Source organism: Puma concolor, chromosome B1 (genome assembly GCF_028749965.1).
Source record: "Puma concolor isolate L17-30 chromosome B1, mPumCon1.1.hap2, whole genome shotgun sequence".
Lineage (NCBI taxonomy): Eukaryota > Metazoa > Chordata > Mammalia > Carnivora > Felidae > Puma > Puma concolor.
Window position 1 is genome coordinate 166,758,206 of NC_141670.1, and position 27,084 is coordinate 166,785,289.

The 27,084-nt window shown below is 41.0% G+C and overlaps 1 protein-coding gene and 1 pseudogene across 3 annotated transcripts in view; both read left to right on the forward strand.

The window, feature by feature from the left end:
* Positions 1-27,084, forward strand: part of TEC (tec protein tyrosine kinase) — a 128,961-nt gene that overhangs the window by 51,401 nt on the left and 50,476 nt on the right. The window lies entirely within an intron of this gene.
* On the forward strand, positions 1,744-9,337 carry LOC147582012 (eukaryotic translation initiation factor 1 pseudogene; annotated as a pseudogene).

Sequence of the window (27,084 nt, forward strand, 5' to 3'; positions counted from 1 at the left end):
GACTGAGCCACCCAGGCACCCCAGAATTTTATTTTTAAGTTTTATTTATTTAAGTAATCTCTACACCCAACATGGGGCTTGAACTCATGACCCGAGATCAAGAGACGCATGCTCTTCTGACTGAGCCAGCCAGGTGCCCCGTTTTATTTTTATTTTTTATTTTTTTACTGGGTCATTTCTTTATTTTCAGATGTCCCATTTGATCACTTTTTTTAATTTTTTTTATTTTTAACGTATTTTTAATTTTTTTTAATTTTTTTTTTTTTTTATTTTTGAGACAGAGAGAGAGCATGAACGGGGGAGGGGCAGAGAGAGAGGGAGACACAGAATCGGAAGCAGGCTCCAGGCTCTGAGCCATCAGCCCAGAGCCCGACGCGGGGCTCGAACCCATGGACCGTGAGATCACGACCTGAGCCAAAGTCGGACGCCCAACCGACTGAGCCACCCAGGCGCCCCATTATTTGATCACTTTTTAAGCACGGATGTGATGACTGAAACATCTGTAGGAAACAAAACCCAAATCCACTGGATGAGATAGTGTATTTCATGAGGTTCTTGAATCAATTTATCAGCAGTTGTCTGCTCTCCCTTAATTATAGGGAACTGCAGTTGTGGTCTAAGGCTCATTTCCAAATTAATAGGGTTTCTGTGCATTAGAGAGTGAGAGATTAACACTGTGGACTCTGGAGCCAGATTACCTGGGTTCAGATCCTAAATTTGTTACTTTTTGCTGTGTGACCTTGGACAAGCTACTTAATCTCTACACCTCATTTTTTCATCTTCAAACTGGGGAGAAAGCAGGACTACCCTTCTAGGTTCTGGTAAGGAGTAAATGGGTCGCTGTATGTGAAGGGACCAGGGCAGTTCCTGGCATAGAGCAGGTACCATATAAGCACTGGCAGTTTCTGTTCTAGCTCTACACATGAGATATGTTGCACTCTCACCCACTTTTGTCTTTGTTATATATGTATTTCAAGGTTTTTGCTCTTGAGTCTGGCTTTTCTCAGATCTAGACGTTTTTGCGCTAAGCATAACTGGGTCATTCTCCTAGGATCGCAGGGGATCCACTCTTTGAATTCATCTCTGTTGCTTGCAGTCAGCTGCATTTGGGGGTTCTGGTAACTGGTGGAAATGCATGCCTCAGAGTAAGGCTAGTTCACATCCCGGCATCTCTGAGCCTGTGTTGGTAGAGCTCTCACTGGGACTGTGTGCTCTGAATGTTTTCCTCTGGATGTTTGTGAGTGGAGAGCGTGATGGGATCCTGGCTGTGATAAATGTGCTGCTTCAGTGTGACATTTTCATACACCAGAGGTGGGTCTGCCCTGAAGTTAAAGAAAAGCAAGCATTAGAGACTTTTCATTCCAGAGCCCTTTCTAAGGTTCCGGGAGGCACCCTAGCAGTTTTGTATTCATAATTTTGCACTTAAAAAAAAAAGTCTTCTTCTTAAAGCGTATAAGCTTCAGGCCACTCAAAACCTTGATCTGTTTCTACAGAGCATAAAGACTTTATTTGTCCTAATACCTGACACTATCTATAAATTCTGCCAGTGAAATACTCCCAAGCACCTCCATTGTAAACCATCGCATCTATAATTGGTTTCTGTCCTTAGAAGTCTTCCTTTCAAGAACAAAGTGTTATATGTCTACTTTAATCTGTTAAATTTATCTTTAATACTTTCAGAGTTGTTTTTTAAAGTACCATACATTCTTTTTAAGTTTGTTTGTTTATTTTGAGAGAGAGAGAGAGAAAATGTGCTGGTGGGGGGAGGGGCAGAGGGAGAGAGAGAATCCCAAGTAGGCTCTTTGCTGTCAGTACAGAGCCTGACACGGGGCTCAAACTCACGAACCGTGGGATCATCACCTGAGCCAAAATCAAGAGTCAGATGCTTAACTGACTGAGCCATCCAAGTGCCCCGAAGTACTATACTTTTCTTGTTAAATGAATTCCTGAGCGTGTTATGGTTATAGTTACTCTTGTGAATAAGTTATTTTTCATTGTATGTTTGTTGTAATTAGGCGCTGTTAATATATAATCAAGCTCTTGATCATTATAAATCTATTTTGTAACTTACCAGTATACCATGCTATTTCTAAATATTACATGGAGGCACAATTTTCTATACCAGCTTTGCTATAAAAAGGATTATTTTCTATTAAATTTAATCCAAATAATGGATAAATTTGCTAATTTTTTAAAAGTTAGCAAAAATAAAAGCATTTTCAGTTCTAAGTAGGAATACTCAAAAGGGTAGGATTAAATATTTCTTTGCTGAGCAAATTTTAAACTGTGTGCTGGAGGGAAGTATTGATGGTGGCGGAATGTACATAACTAATAACAGCAAACTTTCTGAATTGACTGAAATATAAAATTTAAAAGCAGGGAAGTCTGAGTTTGTAATTCATAATCACTACCAATTGGTGGAGTAAGGAGATTCAAACGTAGGCCATTTGACTTAGAAGTTCCCCAGACATCTCTACCTTAATTTTCTAGCCAAATAAGCAAACAAACAAACAAAAACAAACAAAAAAAACACATGCCTCTTTTTACTTGAATCAATTAAAAAATTACTACAGTCAATTATTTTGTGGTGGATAATGTTCCAAGCTCTGAGGACACAAAAACATATACAAAGCAAATGTCCTGCTGTCATGGAACTTACATTCTAGAGAAGAAAGGCAGCATACAGATAAACCAATAAATATCTCCCACCTTGAAGAAAAGCAAAGCAGGATGGGAGGGGTGGGGACTTGCATGCTTGTGGGTTTTCTTTCTTTTCTTTTCTTTCTTTCTGTTCTTTCTTTTTTTCTTTGGTCAGTGGTCAGGGAATAGAGATCTTAAGAAAAGACAGGCAGGGGGGAGGGGAAGTCCTTGGGGAGGAGAACCGGGACTGCAAGGCGTCAGGAAAGGCAGGTGGTGCTTCCGTGCTCCGGGAACAGCAGAGAGGCAAAGGGGCTGAAATGGAATGGAGTGGGGTGTAATGGTGGAGGAGGCCAGAGATCTTTGGGGGCCATGGAGAAGACTTTGGATTTTTTGTTTTTTAATGTGATGGGAGATTTTGGAGGGTTATGAGTGGGGAGTGACAAAATTTGGCCCTTCTGTTCGTGTACTTCAAGGCACTGGGGCACAGTAGAACATGAATTGGCAGAACAAGAATTGGCTGTGCCAGCCAGTTTGACCCTGGGGAGGTCATTTACCCAGTCAGTGCCCCAGTTTCTACTCTAAAATGAAGAAATTGGATTATGTGAGTAATTCACTAGAATCGTTTTCATGGCCAATTATGATTCTCAGATCTTAAAATAGTTATTAAACATCCACATGTATTGGCAGCAGTTGTTGACTATGGGGAAGAGGAGACCCTCCCCTTCCCACTTTCTGCTCAGACTTTGGAACTTCCCTGTCTCCACCCTGAGCCTTTCCCCTGAGCCTCACCCCTGCCTCTGAGTAGGTGTGTGTATAGTGGTGTTTCACTGTCTTTTCAACCTGCATTTCTCAGGTTACTACAGTAGATGAGCAAGTCTGTGTATTTACATTGTCCATTGGCATTTACTCTCTGTTGAAGTGCCTGTTTGGATATTTTTCCTTCTTTCCCCAATTAGAAAAATTTCTTACTTATTTTTAAAAGATACATATATTCTGAATCAAACTCACTGTCCCTATATGCTTTGCAGATACTTGTTTGTACTTGGTGGCTTGTCTTTTTTTTTTTTTTTTTTTTTTAAATTATGGTGGTAAAATACACATAAAATTTACCATTGTAACCATTTTAAATTGTACGGATCAGTGGCAGTAAGTACATTCGTCATGTTGTGCAACAATTACCACTGTCTGGTTCCAAAGCTTTTCATCACCCCTAACAGGAACCTTGAGAAAGTTCTGTGTGCACTTAAGAAGAATGTGTATTCTGGTGCTTTTGGATGGAATGTTCTGTAAATATCTGTTAAGTTTATTTGGTCTATTTAAGGCTGATGTTCTCTTATTGATTTTCTGTCTGGGTGCAAGTAGGGTATTAAAGACCCCTATTATTATTGTATTTCTGTATATTTCTACCTTTAGGTCTGTTAATGTTTGCTTTATATATTTAGGTGCTTCTATGTTGGGTGCATGAATATTTACAAATGTTATATCCTTTTGTTGGAATGACCGCTTTATCATGATGTAATACCCTTTTTTGATTCTTATTATAGTCTTTGTTTTAAACTCTGTTTTTTCTGGGGCACCTGGGTGGCTCCATCGATTGAACGACTGACTTTGGCTCAAGTCATGATGTCACAGTTCTCGATTTCAGGCCCCCACATCGGGCTCGCTGCTATCAACACAGAGCCTGCTTTGGATCCTCTGTCCCCATCTCCCTGCCCTGCCCTGCTTGCACTCTCTCTCTCAAAAATAAATAAACATTTTAAAAAAGTCTATTTTTTCTGATGTGTGTATAGCTACCCCAACATTCTTTTGGTTTCCATTTGCATGGAAGATCTTTCTCTATTCCTTCACTTTTAGTCTGTTTGTGCCTTTTACATCTAAAGGAGTCTCAGGGCACCTGGGTAGTTGAGCATCTGACTCTTGATTTCTGTTCAGGTCATGATCTCATGGTTTGTGGGATCGAGCCCTGAATTGGGCTCTGCACTGACAGCAAGGAGCCTGCTTGGGATTCTCTCTCTCCCTCTCTCTCTGCCCCTCCCCTGTTCTCTCTCTCTTTCTTTCAAAATAAATAAATAAACAACAACAAAAAAGAATCTTTTGGCCCTAGTCACTGACTCACCTCTGAGGACTCAGCAGCACCACCCTTGAGCCCCCTTGCTTCCCAGTGCTCTGTCCCGCGTGCCAACCTTCTCTCACCACCACCTTCCGTGGGCCGTTTCCACCAAGGAAAAGGGATTGTGTCTTATGTCTGCTATCTGGAATCTCCACTCTTTTGGCCCCTTTGCTGATGCAAGTAAGGGTGATAATCTGTTTCCTGCTAAAGATTATATCCATAAGCATTCATCGGAGAATAGCAGCAGAAAAATCCAGGGGATTGCTGATGATTATGATAAAAAGAAACTAGTGAAGGTCTTTAAGAAGAAATTTGCCTGTAATAGTACTATAATTGAGCATCCAGAACATGGAGAAGTAATTCAGCTACAGGGTGACCAGCACGAGGACGTATGCCAATTCATAGAGATTGGACTGGCTGAGGACGACCAGCTGAAGGTTCATGGCTGTAAGTGCCTTTGGCTCACTGAAGCTTTAGTGAGGATTTCCTCACAATGAGTAGAATTTGCCTTCTGTCCCTTGTCACCAGTTTAAAAAATCTCACAGCTTATGTAATGTAACCATTTCGGATCCACTTTTAACTTGGACTAGTGTTACTCCTTCATGCAATGGACTGAAAAGAGCCAAAAAGAAAAAAAAAAAAAGACTGTATCTCTTATAGGCAGCATATAAATGGGTCTTTTTTTTTTTTTTTTTTTTCCTTATCCATATAGCCACTCTGGGTCTTTTGATTGGAGAGTTTAGTTCATTTATACGTAAAGTAATCATTGATAGATACATACTTATTGCCATTTTGTTAATTGTTTTCTGGCTGTTTTTGTAGTTCCTTTCTGTTCCTTCTTTCTTCTCTTGCTCTTTGTGATTTGATGACTTTAATGGCATATTTACATTCTTTTCTCTTTATCTTTTATGTATTTACTATAGGTTTTTGCATTGTGATTATCGTGAAGCTTACATGTTACAGCTTATAACAGCCTGTTTGAAGTTGATAACAACTTAAGTTTGATCACATTCTAAAACTCTACATTTTTACTCTCCCCCCATGCTTTATGTTTTTGATGTCACATTTTACTCTTAATCTTGTATATCCTTTACTAATAATTGTAATCATAGTCACTTTCACTACTCTTGTCTTTTAATCTATACACCACCTTTGTTAAGTGATAAACCCACTTTATGGGAAAACCCCATATTTTCCTTTCCAGTGAGATTTATTCTTTCATATGTTTTCTTGTGCCTAATTAGTGTCCTTTCTTTTCAGCTTAAAGAAGATCGTTTAACATTTCTAGGGCCAGTTAGTGGTGGTGAAATCCTTTGGCTTTTGCTTATCTGGAAAACTCTCTCTCTCCTTTAATTGTAAATGATAACTTTGTTGGCTAGAATATTCTTGGTTGGAAATTTTTTTTTCTTTCAGCTCTTTGATTTTATTGTGCCACTTCCTTATGGCCTGTAAAGTTTCTGCTGAAACAAAAAGTTTTTTTGCTGCTTTTAAGATTCTTTCCCTGTCTTTAACTTTTGATATTTTAATTATAGTATGTCTTGGTGTTAGTCTCTTTGGATTCATCTTATTAAACTCTGGTCTTCCTGGCTCTGGATTTCTGTTTCACTTCCCATATTAAGGAAGTTTTCAGTCGTTATTTCTTTAAGTAAGATTTCTGCCCCTTTTTCCCTTTCTTTTCCTTCTGGGATTCCTATAATGTGCATGATAGTCCGTTTGATGTTGTCCCGTAAGTCCCTTGAGCTATCTTCACTTTTTTAAGATTCTTTTTTCTTTTAGCTGCTCTGATAGGGTGACTTCCACTTTTTTGTCTTTGAATTCACTGATCTTTTCTTCTGCTTCATCTAGTCTGCTGTTGAACCCCTCCAGTGTATTTCTCAGTTCAGTTATTGTATTCTTCAACTCTGTGACTTCCAGCTTCTTATTTCTTTGTTGAGGTTCTCACTGGGTTCATCCATTCTGTTCCCAGTTCAGTGAGCATCTTTATGACCATTACTCTGAACTCTTTATCAGGTAAATTACTTATCTCCATTTCATTAAGGCTTTTTTCTTAGGTTTTATCTTGTTCTCCAATTGGGAACAAATTCCTCTGTTTCTTCATTTTTTTGCGGTCTCTGTTTTGGTTTCTATGCAGTAGGTGAACCCCTCTGCCCCCAATTCTGAAGGAGTGGCCTCACATAGGACATGAACCTTGTCATTCAACCCTGCCCCAAATCTTGTTTGTGCTTCTCCAAGCAGCCTATTATATTTTTCATAGCTCCCAGTAGTTGAGATTATGCCAAGACCTGTCAGTATCTCAAAGGGGGAGAAGATCTTAGCACCTAGATTCAGGCTGATTGGAAGCCAGACCCATAGACAACAACTTTTAAAAGTATGCAAATATATACAGTTCTTTTGGACCACAAGCATAAACCCCACTGGCCACCAGAGCCAGGCTATCTGGAGGCTTCCTTTGGGCAGAAGTTGCAAAAATTGGGGCTCCAGATGAGTATATAAGCTATTTTCTTGGAGAAGTTTTCTTCTGGGATAGATCATATGGTAGAAACAAGTCTGAATAAATTTAAGAGAATTAAAATTGTATCAAGCACCTTTTCTGACCACAGTGGTATGAAAGTAGTAATCAGTTATGTGAAGAAAATGGGAAAATTCACAAATATAAGGAGATTAAACAACATGCTACTGGACATCCAATGGGTCAAAAGAGAAATTAAAAAACACCTTTAGACAAGTGAAAATAAAAATACAACAAATTCCAAAATCTGTGAAATGCAGCAAAAACAGTTCTGAGAGGGAATACATAGTGATAAATGCATACTTCAAGAAACAAGAAAGGTCTGAAATAAACAACCTGACTTTATACCTCAAAGAACTAGAAAAAGAAGAACAAATGAAGCCCAAAGTTAGAAGAAGGAAGGAAGTAGCAAAGATTAAACCAGAAGTAAAAGAAATAGAAACTAAAAAACAATAGAAAAGATCAATGAAGTTAAGAGCTGTTTCTTTGAAAACATAAATGAAATCAGCAAAGCTTTAACTAAACTCATTAAGAAAAAAGAAGACTCAAATAAAATCAGAAATAAAAGGGCTGTTAAAACTGAGATCACAGAAATACAGGGGGTCATAAGAAATTACTATGAACAATTATACACTAACAAATTGAGCAACTTAGAAGAAATTAATAAATTCTTAGAAGCATACAACCTACCAGGATTGAATCATGATGAAATAAAAAATCTGAACAGACCGATTACTAGCAAGAAGATTGAATTGGAACCAAAAACCTGCCAACAGGGGCACCTGGTGGCTCAGTCGGTCGAGTGTCCAACTTCAGCTCAGGTCACGGTCTCGCAGTTCGTGAGTTTGAGCCCCACATCGGGCTCTGTGCTAACAAACAGCTCAGAGCCTGGAGCCTGCTTCGGATTCTGTGTCTCCTCCCCACCCCCTTCCTCTGCTCATGCTCTGTCTCTCTCTGTCTCTCAAAAGTAAATAAATGTTAAAAAAAAATTAAAAACAAAAACAAACAAACAAACAAAAAAAAACCCTGCCAACAAACAAAAACCCAGGACCAGATGCCTTTAATGGTGAATTCTACCAGATGCTCAAAGAAGAATTAATACCAATCCTTCTCAAACTTTACAAATATAGAAGAGGAAGGAATTCTTCCAAACTCATTTTGTGAGACCAGCATTACCCTGATACCAAAACCAGACAAGAACGTCACAAGAAAAGAAAATTACAGGGCAATATCCCTATGAAAATAGATGCAAAAATCCTAAACAAAATATCAGTACACTGAATTTAATAATACATTAAATTTTTATACACCATGATCAAGTGGAATGTATTCTAGGGATTCAGAGATGGTTCAACATTTGAGAAGCAGTTGATGTGATACACTACATTAGCAAAATGATGGATAAAAATCATATGATCATCTCAATATATACAGAAAAAGCATTTGAAAGAATTCAACATCCATTTATGATAAAAACTTCTCAACAAAGCAAATATATGGGGAATGTACCTAACATAATAAAAGCTATATATGACAAGCCCACAGCTAACATCATATTCAGTAGTGAAAAGCTGAAAGCTTTCCATCTAAGATCAGGAACAAGGGAAGGATGTCCACTCTCACCACTATTACATAGTATTGGAATTCCTAGCCCAATCAGTTAAGCAAGAAAAAGAAATAAAAGGCATGCAAATTGGAAAGGAAGAAATAAAACTCACTATTTGCAGATGACATGACATTATATGTTAAAAACTCTAAAGAGACCATGAAAAAACTGTTAGAACTAATAAATGAATTCAGGAAAATTGTAGGACACAAAATCACACACACACACACACAAAATCTGTTGTATTTCTACAGACTACTAGCAAACTGTCAGAGACATTAAGAAAACAATCTCATTTAAATTACATCAAAAAGAATAAACATTCCTAGGAATCAATGTCACCAAGGAGGTAAAGGATCTGTAAAGGTAAAGACCTTTGCTAAAAACTACAAGACATTAATGAAAGAAATTGAGGAAGACACAAATGGAAAGATATCCCATGCTCATGAATTGGAGGAATTAATATTGTTAAAATGTCTATTCTACCCAAAATGATCTACAGATTCAGTGCATTTCCTATCAAAATTCTGATGACATTCTTCACAGAAATGGAACAATCCTAAAATTTGTGTGGAAACCCAAAAGACTCCAAATAGCCAAAGCAATCTTGAGAAAGAACAAAGTTGGAGACATCACACTCCCTGATTCCAAACTTATTACAAACCTATAGTAATCAAAACAGTATGGTATTAGTATAAAAACAGACATATAGATTGATAGAGCAGAATAGGAGCCCCAAAATAAACCTATGCTTCTATGGCCAATTAATTTATGAAAAGGAACCAAGAATGCACAATGGGGAAAGGACAGTCTCTTTAATGGTGTTTGGAAGACTGGACAGCCACATGCAAAAGAATGAAATTGGACCACTATCTTACACCGTACACAAAAATTAACTCAAAATGGACGAAAGACTTGAACATAAGACCTGGAACTATAAAAATCCTAGAAGGAAACGTAGGCAGCAATCTCCTTGATATAGGGTTGGTGACGATTTTTTGGATATGACACCACGAGTAAATGCAACAAAACCAAAAATAAAGGAGACTACATCAAACTAAAGAACTTTTGCTCATCAAAGGGAGCCATCAACAAAATGAAAAGGCAAGCTACTGAATGGGAGAAAATATTTGCAAATCATATATTTAATGAGGGGTTAATATCCAAAAATATATAAATAATTCATACACGTCAATAGCAAAAAAACAATCTGATTAAATAAAGGACAGGATACAAATTATGGAAAGAGTCCAAATGTCCACTGACTGGTGAATGGATAAAAAAGATGTCATATATATATATATATATATATATATATATATATATATATATGTATATATATATATATACACACAATTGAATACTACTTGGTGATCAAAAAAGAATGGAATCTTGCCATTTACACCAATGTAGATGTAACTAGAGTGTATTATGCTAAGTGAAATAAGTCAGTTGGAGAAAGACAAATATATGATTTCACTCATATGTGGAATTTAAGAAACACAGCAGATGAACATAGAGGAAGGGAAGGAAAAAGAAGATAAAAACAGAGAGGGAGGCAAACCATAAGAGACTCTTAAATGCAGAGACCAAACTGAGGGTTGCTGGAAGGGAGTTGGTTAGGGGTTGGGCTAAATCGGTGATGGGCATTAAGATAGGCACTTGTTGGGATGAGCACTGGGTGTTATATGTAAGTGATGAATCACTGGGTTTTACTCCTGAAACCAATGTTACACTGTATGTTAACTAACTTGGATTTAAATAAATAAATTTTAAAAAAAGGACAGAATATCTGAATAGATATTTTTCCAAAGAAGACATATAGATGGCCAACAGGTAAATGAAAAGATGCTCAACATCACTAATATTCAGGGAGATGCAAACCAAAATCACAATGAGATACTGCTTCACACCTGTTAGAATGGCTGTTATCAAAGAGACAAGAACAGGCATTGCTGAGGATGTGGGGTGCTTTGTTGGTGGGAATGTCAATTGGTACAGACACTATGGAAAATAATATGGAGGTTCCTTACAACATTAAAAGTAGAACTACCATATGATCCAGCAATTCCAGGGTATTTATCTCAAGGAAACAAAAACACTAACTCAAAGAAGTATATGCGTCCCTATGTTTATTGCAGCATTATTAACAATAGTTAAGATAAGGAAACAACCTAAGTATTCATCAATGGATGAATGAATAAAGAGGATTGTATGTATGTACAGTGAAATATTATTGAGCCATAAAAAAAGAATGAAATCTTGCCATTTGTGACAGCATGCATGGACCTCAAGGGCATTATGCTAAGTGAAATAAATCACTCACAGCAAGACAAATACTGCTTGAGCTCTCTTCTATGTGGAATGTAAAGAGCAAACAAAAACAACAGAAACAAAACAACCCCCCCCCCCCCAACAACAACAATACAAGAACACCAAGCTTATGGATATAGAGAACAGATTAGTGGTTGCCAGAATTGGGGTGGGAGAAAAGGTGAAGGGAGGCAGAGGCTAAAATATTTAAAACAGTTTAAAACTAAAGTAATCAGCAAAAAAAAAAAAAAATCACAACAAAACTTAGACTTCATAGTTTCCCATATTTTACATAAAAACTCTTTTTTTTTTTTTTAAATTTTTTTTTTCAACGTTTATTTATTTTTGGGACAGAGAGAGACAGAGCATGAACGGGGGAGGGGCAGAGAGAGAGGGAGACACAGAATCGGAAACAGGCTCCAGGCTCTGAGCCATCAGCCCAGAGCCTGACGCGGGGCTCGAACTCACGGACCGCGAGATCGCGACCTGGCTGAAGTCAGACGCTTAACCGACTGCGCCACCCAGGTGCCCCATAAAAAACTCTTTAAAGCATCTTTTGAAAGTAAAAATGAGCTGCTTCCTATACATTCTGAGATAATCCATTGGTTCCTAAATTGCAATCACATTTTCTCAGCATTAAGGTTCAAAACATTACATGCAAGTAAATGAGGCTTCCTTAGCATGTCAACATGTAGTTTTCACGGACACCTAAACATCGCTAGAAATATTTTTTGTTTTGTTTGTTTTTATTTAGAAAGAAGTTCAATTAGATTCTTTGTTAATAGTTTCTAGTCCATAAATTTAAATTACTAAACTCTACACATTAACATTCTGCACTTCTGTCTTTAGCTTTTGATGGTCTCTATTGATGTGGGAAACAAAGGCAAAAGAAAAAATTAAATTTCCTTACAACTTAACAGCCCATAGATAAGTCCAGAGGGACCTTCCCCTAGGAGCTCGGCTGCCTCTGTGATGACACTTTGCTAAGGGCAAAAGACAAATCTTAGCCCAATCCCTCCAGGCTACCAAAAATTCCTTTGGAAACTTCCTTTATCTCTACTCCCCCAAGATATATGTTGGCAATCATACTCCAAGCATATGGCCCACTGATATACATCTGAAGGGTCTCATGACTGAGTCTTTACTAAACAGTAATAAATGACCTTTTCCTGACAGCAGCTAGCCCCCTCAAGGTCTTGGAAACCTTGCTTCCAAAATTCCTTAGAGACTTACATGGCTTTAAGCTATCCCTAACCCCCTCCCAACGTGAAGGTATTTTAATCAGTCACTTGTCACAACCTCAGTGCAGATTTTTCTGCCCATAGGCCCTGTCCCAAGGTTTTAATAAAACCACCTTTTTGCACCAGAGATGTCACAGGAATTCTTTCTTGGCTATTGGCTGTGAACCCCAACATTTTCTACACCATCTATGACTATCGAATGTAGGAATAAGGAGTCGGCAAACCTAGGGTCTAGTGCTGGTTTGGTCTTTGGGACCAGGGAGTCATGTAATTACTCTGAACCTTACTAATCTTGTGCCTAAAGGGCAGGGGCAGGGGGTGGGTGGGGGTGGGGAGTAGTATCTGCCTTACCTATTTCATACAGTTGTGAAAATCTTATTAAAAAATGGTAGTGAAAACATTCTGCGTCTTAAAAAAAATAGTTATTGTTATTACTTAATGCTCATTTGATTGCCTTTATCTATCGATCATCTGAAAAGTCAGAAAGTATTAGATCATATAAATCCAGATGGCACTGAAGCACCTGGGTGGCTCAGTCGGTTAAGCATCTGGCTCTTGGTTTTGGCTCAGGTCATGATCTCATGGTTCTTGAGTTCAAGCCCCTCATCAGGTTCTGTGCCTACAGCTTGGAGCCTGCTTGGCACTCTATCTCCCTCTCTCTCTGCCCCTCCCCTGCTTGTTGTCTATCTCTCTCTCCAAATAAATAAAAACAAATTAAAAAAAAATAAATCCAGATGGCACAAAACTACATAATTAACACTTGAAAAACTGTATATAACTTTGATCATTCCTCAAAACAAAAAGAAGGGGGAAAAAAGCAGCTGGAAGGTATCAAAAGGGTCACTAAAATATTCAAAGGGAAGGGCTGTCAGTGTAAACAACTAGACTAAACATAGAACCCTAAAGACTGATACAAGGAAGGCCATGAGAGGAAAGCAATGGATCTTAAGGAAGAAAGAAAGAAAGAAAGAAAGAAAGAAAGAAAGAAAGAAAGAAAGAAAGATCATACCCATTAAGCAGTCAATCCCGATTCCTCCCTCCCAGCCCCACCTCCCCACCCCCACCCCTAGCCCCTGGCAACCAGTAACCTACCTTCTGTCTCTATGGATTTACCTATTCTGGGTATTTCATATAAATAGAATCATATGTTACTTTTTGTGTCTGGCTTCTTTCACTTAGCATAATGTTTTCTAGGTTCATTCATATTGCAGCATGTATCAGTACCTCATTCGTTTTTATATCTAAATAATATTCTATTATATGGATATACCACATTTTGTTTATTCATTCATCTGTTCATGGGTATTTAGGTTGTTTTCACCTTTTGGCTACTGTGAATAGAGCTGCTCTGCATATTCACGTACAAGTTTTTGTGTAGACCTACATTTTCATTTCTCTTGCTGGGTCATTGGGTAACTATGTTTAACATTTTTAGGAACTGCTAGCCGATTTTCCAAAGGGGCTGCAATTTTTTTGTATCACTCCCCCCCCCCCCCACCAGGCATGTATGGGGGTTCTAATTTCTCTACATCCTCACTAAGCCACTTGTTATTATCTGTGTTGTTGATTCTAGCCATCCTACTTAGTGTGAAGAGGTAACTCATTGTGGTTTTGATTTGCATTTCCTTTATGGCTAATAGTGTCAAACATCTTTTCATGTAGCCTATTTCTTTTTAAAATGCAGATGTGCTTGCTGTTTTTGGTTAGGCAGAAAAACCTGTTTGACAGGAACTCCATCTTTTTTTGTCTTTTTTTTTTTTTTTGTCTTTTTTTTTTTTTGTCTTTTTTTTTTTTTTTTTATGAAGTAGACACTGGGGTCCTAGTAAATGTTTAGCAATTGGGAGGCGAGGGAGAAGCCCTGCTTTTCAGCACTTGCCAGTTTCTGTCGTGTAAGTACTCCCACCAAGGCAGATTTCCAGCCACCAAGGTGCCACTGAAAGTGGAGCAGGGAAACGGTGTGCACAGTAGGCTCTCATGAACTGCCATGGGCTGACTCTGTGGCATCAATGGAAGGAGAGAGTGGGCCAAGGGAGCCTCATTTAGGGCTGCCTGGCATCGTGCAACGTGGCTGCTGTACAGCTGGAGGGCTGCCGTTCACCTGTTAGCCTGAGGAGGAAAGAATATAATGTTATTGAGGGTCTAGCACCTATCGAATGTTCACCACAGTCTTCTGAGGCAGGTGTTACTATCTTATTTTCAGAGAAATCCAAGGTTTAGAGAACATAGGAAGGAACTCAGTGATTCACAGCTAATGAATGTCAAAGTGTTGACATTTGAGTACAAAGCATATTACTGTACTCATTACTATCATTTGTCACAGCAAAAGGGTACAAAGCAAAATCAGCAGAAGGAAAAGGCACATGGGGTAAAGTCCAGAGGAGACCAGGCACAAGTTTGCAAGACCCCTTTTCTCAGTGGAGTCCCACAGGACCTGCTTAAAAACTCCCATCAGTGAGTTGTCTACCAGGAAGCTCATTAGAGACCCAGTGCCCAAGCTTTTTTTGTTTTTTTGTTTTTGTTTTTTTTAATTGGGGACTGGTTGGGGATATAGGCACCCTCTGTCTAGCATGCACCACATTGCAGACTCCAGAAGGCAAAGCAGGTGCTCAGCATAAACCATATTGTTTGTACCAATAGTTTAGGCACAAAGAGCTATTCTTACCAGTGCTGGGAATGGTGGGATCTTCCCAAAGTCCAAGTTCCCAGAAGCCAGCCAGTGGCCGACTGTAGAAAGGCAAGTAGACCTTTCTAAGAATAGCAATCTCGAGGGGCGCCTGGGTGGCTCAGTCAGTTAAGGGTCCGACTTCAGCTCAGGTCACGATCTCGTGGTCCGTGAGTTTGAGCCCTGCGTCAGGCTCTGGGCTGATGGCTCAGAGCCTGGAGCCTGCTTCCAATTCTGTGTCTCCCTCTCTCTCTGCCCTCCCCCGTTCATGCTCTGTCTCTCTGTCTCAAAAATAAATAAACATTAAAAAAAAAATTAAAAAAAAAAATGAATAGCAGTCTCGAGCCTGCTCTGTTAACTCTTTTCCGCACACTAACTAAATGCAAAAATAGGAGAGAAAATTGAGACAGTCCAGAGACTATGCTTGCTTGTATCTTATTATATCTGCCTTTGCCTCCTAGCGCTTGTATAGAATTGATATATGGTAGGTTTCTAATAATGGCTCACTGAGTTGTGCACATCCTCATTTTGATACGCGGCTTCTGTGTGTGTGTGTGTGTGTGTGTGTGTGTGTGTGTGTGTGTGTGTGTGCGTGTGTGCTGTCTGTAAAGCCTCGGTGCTTAAAAGGTTCTGCGTTGACCTAAATCATGATTAATTATGACCGCTTAGCCCAGACATCTCACTGTAGCTCATCACCCTACTCTGAATTCTCGGTGGCTTTTCTCTCCTGAAAGACCTTCATTTGAAATACCGAGGTTTGCCATTCGTGTCTCGAGTGGAAATATTGTTTCTTTTGTTCCAGTGGCCCCAGACTTCAGACTCACTTTTACATCAGTGAACTTTGACTAAAAATGGAAAAGTTTCCTCCACCTGATCTCCTCTGTGTCTGGGTCCTGTGTTGGGGTCACACCTTGCTTTGTTCTCACGAGCAGGGGCTGACTGAATTTTCTGCGTGCTATCAGTTGTCTCAAGCACATTCAAAGGGGCTTTGCCGAAGAGGAACAGTTCTGGGAAAGAGCTGGGCAGGATACCGTGAGCTGACTAAAACCCAGGTTCCTTTTTTTCTGGGTTACCAGACAGACCAGTTAAAGAAAAGAAAGCTTACCTTCTCTTTGGCCTGCTCTCTCAGTTTTCAAGTGAAGTTGAAATTATTTTCCTGCCCATGGTTTTGCATAATTATTTTTCCACTAATTATGTTAACGTCATGACTGGAAATGTTCTCTATTTAGAGTTAAGAAAAGCAAATTTTCTGAATAAAACAAGAAGCATTGGTTATGATGTTAGACGGCTAGTGTCCAAATCCCAGATTCTGTTACTCACCAGTTTATATGGTGCTAGATTAAAGTGAACCTAGCCACTTTGCACCTCAGTTTTGTCATCTGTAAAACGGGGACGATAGTAGTTACTACCTCATAGGCTTGTAGTGAGACTCAATTGAGATATGCATCTAAAACTTGCACTAAACGAATTTAAAGCAAAGTCTGCCATATAGTGAGCCTTGAAGAAAAGTTCGTAATATTGCCCTTACTGTTAAACCCTCAGTGTATGTAAAACTCTGTTCTCTCTTTTTGACTGTTTATGCTGCTTTGAGTAAATTAAATTCCTTACCCTCTACCCCGTACTCCTTTAAAACTTTATTTAATTAACAATGGAAATTTTAAGATAACTGTTTGAAACAAGTATGGAGAATAAAAGCCTGTTCACCATAAAACAAGCCTGGAATATGCTGGAATCAGATAACCCAGGAATGCGCCTGTGACTCTGACTTTGAGAGCTGACAAACCACTGACTGGACTCTTGGTTTTTCTGGGGGGAAAGGAGACTACTTCTCTTCTTCCCTTGGAATGTAGCCCCGTCCAAGTCTCGAGTCTCACAGCCTCCTTCTGCCAGGCCGGATTCTGAGAACATTCTGGTTCCCCTCTTCCTTTCTCCTCTTTCCTTTTCCTTCTTGTGGCCTGCTTGTGTCTCTTAGATCCTGCTGACTTGTTCTTACATCACCAGCTAGAAATGACCTCCCTGCCCCTGTGATAACCTCCAAGCCCTTCTTGTTCATGCAGTGAATAATTGGCATTTATTTCCTCATGTGAACTTCCTTTCTGGCTGCTCGTTCTTGTCCCCTTCAAGAGTTGGTACTCCTTGAGGTTCTATTCTAGGGCCTTTTTTCCCATTCTGTACTTGCCCTAAAAGGCATTGTCCATTCCAGTGGCTTCAGTTAGCATCTGTGTGCTTCCTGATGACTTCTCCAATCTATATTTCCCAGCCTGATGTCTATCCTGTGGTCTAAGAGTTTCCTCAGGCATCTCAACTCCAAAATGTATGAAAAGATGTTCAGGATGTCCCCATCACTCTAACTCAGTAATTGCACCATGGTCTACCCAGTTGCTGGTGCCAGAAACCTGGGAGTTGGTCTGAAGTTACCCCTCTCCCTCACCCTCTCTCTTGTCTGGACTCCCAACAGGGTTTGCTAATTCTGCTTTCTAAATATATCTCAGTCTTGCCCTTTTCCCTCTCTCTATACCACCAGGATCCAAGCTGTCACTGCCTCTTCTTGGATAAATACAGTAGCCCTTGTATCAGTTAGAATTAACTTAGGCCATGTATCACATAGGACACCTAAGTAATAGTAGCTTAAACAAAACAGAACTTTTTTTTTCAATGTGGGGGTGGAAAAAGACCAGAAGGAAGCAGGCTGTCCTGAATGGGTGTGGTGGATCCAACCCAGGCACCTTGGATCCTGGCTTTCCCTTCCATTGTCTTAGCTTATATCTTTCATTTTGGCCCAAGATGACTGCTGGAGTTCCAGCCATCTTGACTGCATTGCAGGCTGGAAGAAGGAAGAAAGACAGAGAAGCAAGAAAGGACTTTTCCTATCCGAGTTAAGTCCCTTTAACAGTTTTCCATTATGCTCCACATAGGATTTCCACCTAGATCTTATTGACTAGAATGTAGCCGCATGGCCATACCTGGCTGCAGAGGGTGCTGAGAAATAGTCTTTTAGACTCAGTATCAATGTACCCAAGTAAAAGTCAGGGTTCTGTTACTGATGAGAAATGGATACGGTGGGCAGACAACTAGGGATCTCTGCCATGTTCTACTATACTCCTCTTTTTGTGTTGTGCCCTCTCCAGTCTGTTGTACCTGAAGGCCATAGTGGTCTTTAAAAACACAAATATAGCCATGTCCCTCTCCTGCTTCAAGCCCTTCAGGAGCTTCTTGTTTCCCCAATTCAAATCTTAAAAATCCTCAGTATGGCCTATGGTCCAGCAGACAGGCCTATGCCTGTCTACCTACACTAATCTGCAATTCCTTCTGTTCCTCACTCTAGCGTTCCAGCTCACCAGTCTTTCTGTTCCTTGAAGGCACCCAGCTCCTTTCCACCTTTACAGCTTATACGTTTGCTGTGTCCTCTGTCTAGAATCCATATTTTCCCTCCCTTAACTGGCTAACATCTCCTTCAGCTTTCAGCTTAAATATCACTTACTCAGTACAAACTCTCTGATCCCCCAGGTTAGATTAATTTTCCCTGTATAATATCATCTTTCACTTTTACCTTTTTTAAAGTTTATTTATTTATTTTGAGTCAGAGAGAGAGAGAGAGGAAGAGGAGGGGCAGAGAGAGAGGGAGAGAGAATCCCAAGCAGGCCCACACTATTAGCATGAAGCCAGACTTGGGACTCGAACCCATGAACTTCAAGATCGTGACCTGAACCTTAGCCAAGAGTCAGATGCTTAACGGACTGAGCCACCCAAGTGCCCCTTTCACTTTTACTTTGTATCTCCTATCTCTATGTAATAAATTATTGGTGCAATTATTTTTTCAGTCTTTCTCTAATCTCTAAACTTCACAAGGCAGGTGAAGGCATTGCTTAGCGACCTGTGGCAAATAATAAATGATTAGTAAATGAGTGAATGGGATCCAGGTTCAAGGATGTATATGATGGATTTATTCCAAATCATGTTAAAGAGAGATATAAAAGAAAGACATAAAGACAGGTATCTCGCTATGTAGTCAGATACTCAGGATCAGGTGTGAGTAAGAAGTTGGGATTAGTAAGAAGTAAATCTGAAATCATCAGATGTAGTCCAGTTAGGACTGTTTATCTTCTAGGGAGGCGGCTTCCTAAGGGACCGTGTAGTGGGCTTTGAAGCCAGATAGATCTGCTCTGAATCCTGATCTGTCATTTACCAGCTGTGACATCAGGCAATTAATAAAACTCTGAGTCACATTTTCTTTCTCTGGAAATGGAGGAAATACCTACCCTGCCAGGCTATTTGTTTATGAGTATCTGGCAAATGGAATATTACAAATTATTGTATCTGATGAGTCAAAAAACACCTTAAGAAGGAAGCTAATTTCTACTTTAAAAGCAGAGACAATGGAGAACATTCTTCTTGTCACTTCCAGGTCATTCTGGGTACACATCTTTTTGCATAATGAAAATAAAGATTGCTTTTTGGTCACGGGAACAGAAGGGCTTTGGAACCTTTTGCAAGCCTTCCCCCCCCCCCCCCCCGATTATTTATTTAAAATGTTTATTTTTGAGAGAGACAGAGCACGAGTGGGCGAGGGACAGAGAGGGGGACACAGAATCTGAAGCAGGCTCCAGGCTCCAAGCTGTCAGCACAGAGCTTGATGTGGGGCTTGAACCCACAAACCTCATGATTATGACCTGAGCTGAAGTAGGACGCTTAACTGACTGAACCACTCAGGTGCCCCCCCCCCCTTTTAAAATTTACTAAACTTCCATAGTGCTTACCTTACATTATGCAAAGTCTTACATGCTTCATAATCATTAACTTTAATCCTCTTAACTTTGTAAGGAAGATACCGTGTTTTCATTCCCGTTTTACAGCTTGCTCAAGGTTACAGAGCCAGCCATGGCAAAGCCAGGATCCCAGCCCAGACTGTCTGATTCTCAAGCTCTGAACCATTACGCTGCACTGCTTCTGGGTAATTTTGTGAGACCTTCTGGCTGGCTAAATGGTGTGTTAACCTAAGGATCAGACCCCTATTTGATCTTTGTATTAACCAGACCATGAATTAGCCTTTAAGAAAGCCTGACAGACTGGTAAAAGTGTGTTCTTTGTAACATTTCTCTTCTGCCCTGAAAGAAAAGAGACTTTGACCAAATTTTGACCAAGTGTGCTCTCTGCTACTGTGTGTGAAGGCTGCGAGTTGCCAGAGATTAACTGTTTCTAACGTAAAAAGGAAGTGCTAATATAGTTGCTTGCTGATTCAGTATTGGTTTCATACTATAAGACAGAACTAAAATAACAGCCTCAAAGAATAAAAATAGTACAGTCACATGAAGTGTCAACCGTCCTTTTTAAAAACAGGATTTAAAAACATGGGTTGTAAAACCCATGAAGTAAAGGTTAATCTCTTTTTTTTCTGGTTGGAGAGAGTAGATATGGGTAGACACTCGTCTGTTCTATTGTGTCCCTCTGTAATTTTAGGGTATTGATGCTGTTAAGACCCAAGGAAGAATCTCATTCATGCCAGTTTATTTTATAAGTCAAATTTGGCATCATTCTCTGGAGTCTAGAAGGTAGGTAGGAGGGACTTTTCTTAAAAAGAGCTAGTGGCGAGAACAAACTAAGGGTTGATGGGGGGTGGGAGGGAGGAGAGGGTGGGTGATGGGTATTGAGGAGGGCACCTTTTGGGATGAGCACTGGGTGTTGTATGGAAACCAATTTGACAATAAATTTCATAAATAAATAAAAAAAAAAAAGAAACGAGAGAATAGCAACAACAAAAAAACCCATGAGAATCTGAGATAATAAGTGTTCTTTTTTTTTTTAATTTTTTTTTTCAACGTTTATTTATTTTTGGGACAGAGAGAGACAGAGCATGAACGGGGGAGGGGCAGAGAGAGAGGGAGACACAGAATCGGAAACAGGCTCCAGGCTCTGAGCCATCAGCCCAGAGCCCGACGCGGGGCTCGAACTCACGGACCGCGAGATCGTGACCTGGCTGAAGTCGGACGCTTAACCGACTGCGCCACCCAGGCGCCCCGATAATAAGTGTTCTTAAGAAAATAAAATAGGTTATATGGTAAAAAAAAAAAAAAAAAAAAAAAAAAGAGCTAGTGGCTTTTGCTTTTATTTTCCCTAAGGGGTAATATGGTTTTGAAAAAGAACATTAATAGCTAAACTTATTGAGCACTTACCACTTGTCAGTTTTATTCCAAGAGCTTCATATGACTTGACTTTTTTTTTTTTTTTTTAACGTTTATTTATTATTGAGAGACAGACAGAGACAGAGCAAGGGCATTGGAGGGGCAGAGAGAGAGGGAGACACAGAATCCGAAGCAGGCTCCAGGCTCCAAGCTGCCAGCACAGAGCCCGACGTGGGGCTCGAGCTCACGAACTGTGAGCCGAAGTTGGAGGCTTAACCGACCGAGCCACCCAGGCGGCCCAATATGACTTGACTTTTTAAGTTTACAGCAACCGTATGAAGTCGTTTGCTAGTACTCATCCCGTTGTATACCTAGAGAAACTGAAGCACAGAGAAGTTAAGTGACTTGTTCAAGGGGATACAGCAAGTAAGTGGCAGAGCCGGGATCCAAACTCAGGCAGTCTGGCTGCAGCGTCTTTGCTCTTGAGCAGTAAGAACTTTGTTGTGGAATTCTGCTGGCTCTTAGTCTAAGGGGATAAAGCAAAGGATAGTGGCTCATCCTTTTATTTGTCAAAAAGCTACCCACTTTTTCTTTCCCCGAAGAACAGTCCCACCAAGTGACAGAACCAGGCTCAGCTTTCTGTCTTCAGCAGAGGGGACCCTTGCATGTTAAAATATAATCCCTTGAGGCCACAGTTCCTCATTGCCTGGAAGATTAATGACGCAACTCCTCAGCACTCCATGCAGAGCCATTCATAACCTGATCCTGACTCACCTTCCCAATCTCGTCTCCTGCCTCTTCCGCCCGTCCCTCCATTCGTTGGAAAATACTACACACAACCAGGCTTGCCCTGCCATGTTCTTTTGTAGTGACCGACCTTCGCTTGTGAGGTTTCCTATGTAAAATCATCTCTCCTTTCTTTGCTGGGAAAGCTCTCATTCGCGATTCAAGGCTCTGCTCGAAGAGGCAGCTCATCTGTGCAGCCTTCTCAGACTCTTTTTCTGGAAGAATTAACCTCTTCTTCCTTTATGTCCCACTGCGTTTTGCTCAGTGAAGAACTTTCCGTATTGCCTTATGAGTAATCATTTCTTGCCACTCAGGTGGAAATTCCTGGGGAGGAGAGCAGACGCTGCAGAAATATTGACTAAAAGAGTGAAGGGCTGAGGTGGCGTAGAGAGAGACGATAGAAAGGCGTGAGGATATTTCAGTTAATTCCTAGCCTTGTCTGTTATCTTGTCTGTGGACTATATAAGACTTTTTGATTTGGGGACGTAAACTATTCAGTGTGACCTGCTTTCTTTCATAACCAGGAATGAAAAATTTCCAAATTGTGACGTTCACAAGGAAACCTCTGTCAACAAGAAAACAGCTATCAGGTTAGCGATCAAAATAGTGTATGATTTAAAAGAGCTGCTATTATTCTAGATTAACTGTCTGATTTTTTTTTTTTTTTTTTTTTTTTGAGAGAGAGAGAGAGTGCAAGCAGGGGAGGGGCAAAGGGAGATAGAGAGAGAATCCCACGCAGGCTCCATGCTTTGCATGGGGCTCGATCTCACGACTATGAGATCATGACCTGAGCTGAAAGGAAGAGTCAGACACTTAACCCGACCGAGCCACCCACGCGTCCCAACTGTCAGATTGTTAAAATTTGGTTAAGTGAAATACAAATTCCAGCAGTTTCCTGGGTCGTCAATACCATTCGTTGACTGGGTTCTGACCATGCTGGGTGCTGTTGGTGATCGCACCAGAGAATGGGCACCGTTCCCATTCTCATGCAACGTTCAGTCTGTTTCAGGCACCGGCTACGTAACAAGAGCCTCACAAATCATAACTGTGGTTATAATTAAGCAGAAGTTAGGAGAAGTACAAATGGTTTGTATTTCAGAGTATGAAGCGTGTGAGTAGGATGAAAGCGCACTAAATATACAAAATGTATTCAGTTGATCCGAAATCACCAATATTTGACCATTTTGGACTTACAATTTCTTATGGTTTGACACGATAGTACCTTAGTGATTGATGACAAAAGCCACCTCTCTTTCGGAATCCACTTTAAAGCCTGTGCATGGTAATATGGAGGTTTCAGATGTACTCACTGTACTTACTACAATAACTCCTACATGTTCCTCGAAAGCCTTCCAAGGCTGGGGGCTGTCTAGGTGGAGTGAAGCATCACAGCCTCCAGAAGGGAGGTGAGGGAATGAGGAAGAGAAAACCAAACAGACCTTGTCCCCGTTGCAAGTGCTGGTGGGCTCACAGGGCGTGGCCTTGCTCTCTGGGCCATGGGGATTTTGTATTTGGCATTGGGGGCATCTCTTAGAATGTATTCTGCAACACGGATTAACTTTTGCCAGAGTATTAAAAAGTTAATTGCATTAGTGATCATAAACTAAGAGGGGATGAATAGTTTCACTATGGCCCTCAGCTGTGATAGCCAATAAAGAGCATAGCAGTACAGCCTGGACTTCTGTATCTTCGTTTTCCCTTGGTCAGTTGTTTGACCTCAGTGCTCCATTTACTCAATTATAAAATGCAGATGCTAAATAACTCATTACTTCAACAGGGTCAGCGGTTCTGTAATTAATTACTGAGCACTTTGAGATTGACGGATGCAAGAAGCTGTGTGAATGTGACCACTAAGAGCAGTTGTGTTAACATCTGGGATCGTTTCTTCTTCTGAATCTGGTGGAGACATTACCACAAGTATAACCAAAGCTTTATTAGTGGCGATTAAATAAAGTGATCAAATCTACTTTTTTTCCAATTTGTAATGGACACTTCTTATATTCTCACAAAAATTTTTTTATAAGTAGATCCTATAACTTTGATCAAGATTTTGAAAAATGTGATGGAGAGGGGCACCTGGTTGGCTCATTCAGTTAAGCATCTGACCAGCTCAGGTCATGATCTCATGGTTTGTGACTTCGAGCTCCACATTGGGCTCTCTGCTGTCAGTGTGGAGCCTGCTTCAGATCCTCTGTCCCTGTCTCTCTCTGCCCCTCCCCCGTAGTTCTCTCTCTCTCTCTCTCTCTCTCTCTCTCTCTCTCTCTCTCTCGCCACCCCTCTCAAAAATATATAGACATTAGGGGCGCCTGGGTGACTCAGTTGAGCATCCGACTCTTGGTGTTGGCTCAGGTCACGATCTTAGGGTTTCGTGAGTTCGAGCCCCGTGTGGGGCTCTGCACTGGTAACGTGGAACCTGCTTAGGACTCTCTCCCTCTGCCCCTTCCCCACTTGGCTGTCTCTGTCTCTCTCAAAATAAATAAACTTAAAAAAAAATAAACAAACATTAAAAAATGTGATGGAGAGAAGTATTTTTTAGCCTTTATTACAGAAAGTTCAAACATACTCAAGAGTAGACAGGGTAGTCAGGTGACCTCCATGTACCCAGCACCCAGCTACCTAACCCTGACTCACGCTTCCCTCCACCTCTGTGGTCATGTAGCAAATCCCGCCCACTCCCGTTACCCAGTAGAAATCCTGTCCTTTCCTCTACAGTTGCTTTAGCGTCCATCTGCAGAAGACAGGGAGTACTCATCTTACGTAGAGCCTTAATGCTCTCACCCCTAAACATATCAAGAGAGCTGGGGGCGCTTGGGTGGCTCAGTCGGTTGGGCGGCCGACTTCGGCTCAGGTCATGATCTCACACTCCGTGAGTTCTAGCCCCGCGTCGGGCTCTGTGCTGACCGCTCAGAGCCTGGAGCCTGTTTCAGATTCCATGTCTCCCTCTCTCTGACCCTCCCCCGTTCATGCTCTGTCTCTCTCTGTCTCAAAAATAAATAAACGTTAAAAAAAATTTATTTATTTATTTATTTTTTTAATTTTTTTTTTCAACGTTTATTTATTTTTGGGACAGAGAGAGACAGAGCATGAACGGGGGAGGGGCAGAGAGAGAGGGAGACACAGAATCGGAAACAGGCTCCAGGCTCTGAGCCATCAGCCCAGAGCCTGACACGGGGCTCGAACTCACGGACCGCGAGATCGTGACCTGGCTGAAGTCGGACGCTTAACCGACTGCGCCACCCAGGCACCCCAAAAAAAATTTAAAAAAAAAAAAAAAAAAAAAAAAGAGAGCTTCCATGATGTCATCAAGCATCCAGTCAGTAGAAGAAATTGTTTTGTTTTGTTGTAATATTTATTTATTTATTTTGAGAGAGAGAGAGAAAGAACAAACAGGGGAGAGGCAGAGACAGAGAGAGAGAGAAAGAGAGGGAGAGAGAGAATTCCAAGCAGGCTCCATGCTCTGCACAGAGCCTGATGTGGGGCTTGATCTCACAAACCATGAGATCATGACCTGAGCTGAAATCAAGAGTCAGAGGCTTAACCGACTGAGCCACCCAGGCACACTTGGAAGAAATTGTTTTGTTTTTTAAAAAATTAAAAAAATATATATTTATTTATTTTTGAGAGAGACAGAAAGAGAGAGAGACAGAATCTGAAGCAGGCTCCAGGCTCTGAGCTGTCAGCACAGAGCCCGACGCGGGGCTGGAACCCATGAACCGTGAGATCGTGACCTGAGCCGAAGTCGGACCTTAACCAACTGAGCTGCCCAGGCACCCCAGAAGAAATTGTTTTTAAAATCATTTTATCTATAGAAGTTTCCCAGTTGACAGGTTTTATTACAAAAGTTTTCTGTTGATTATTTGCAACACAAAGTGGCTGTTCCTATAGAAACCATAGTAAAGGAATGATTAGTACCCATCAGACCCACAGAAACCCATGGAACACATATGAGGCCATCTGTGTGTTTTTCTTTGAATATCTTTCTGAGGGGAGAGTTCCTCTTCTGAAGGGTGATTCCTCTTCTCTTACTAGACATCTTGCGTTAAGACTCACATTTTGTCTTTCTTGCCAGTGTTCTCGCGGTGATTCCTTCTCCCTCCCCCTTCCCCATCTTCCTTGATCTCTTCACCCTCTCTCACTCCCTTTCCCACCCCCAGGCTTGAACAGAAGCAAAAGGAAGGCATTGTTCCCAGCACTGCTGGCTGATTGTCTTCACTGGGGAAGAAGAAAAAGGAGGGGATGTTGCTTCCCTAGAGGCAGCATGCTGGTCTGGAGACGCTGCCATTATTTGCAGCTTAATATTTTGGAGGTATTGAGAAAACAGACTGCAGTGTGATCCTCTTAACACTAGAGAGAACTGGAGAAATATATAGGGGTCCTGCAGACAGTTATGTAAAGACCAAGTGAATGTTCCGCTTTTGCAGTATCCTAGCGAAGCTCCATTCATTGTTAGAAAATACAGATTTACAGTTTACACTTGCACGCATGCATCTTTGCCCTCCACTCACGTCACATAAGCAGAGAGAGGGGTTTTTCTTAGTGGAGGAACTGGTCAGGTGTGGGCTAGGTGGAGGTAAGGTTCTTGAGGGCCCGTGAGCCCCGCAACTTTTCGCCTGTCCAGAAACTCAGTCCTGCCTCCAGGTCACAGGCTGGCCTCCTGGGGGAGCCTGTGGGGTGGTGGCCACAGGGGCTTCCCTCTCCCAGGGCTGCTGTTTTTCTGCAATACCACTTCATCAGTCCATTTGGCCATGATGGCGTTCCTGGGGGTGGGGTGGGAATTGTACCCCCAGTGCTGAAGTTGTAGGTCCCTTGCACAGGCCACTGTGTGCTCACCCATGACACTGCCCCCCACCACCCATCCTGGAAATTACACTTCCTGTCCTGCTCTGTTAGCTGTCTGTAACTCTCACCCACCCCGAAACTCACAAAGTTTATGTCTCCCAAGTTCCTCTTGTTTGTGTGATTCTAGGTATTTCGGCTTTCTTGAAGATAAAGTGGCACTAAAAAAAACCCTGCACACATGACGTGTCCACTGGAGAGCCTCGGACATACATGCACGCACACACACGTACACGTGGCTCTCAGAACCCCTGGTACCGTA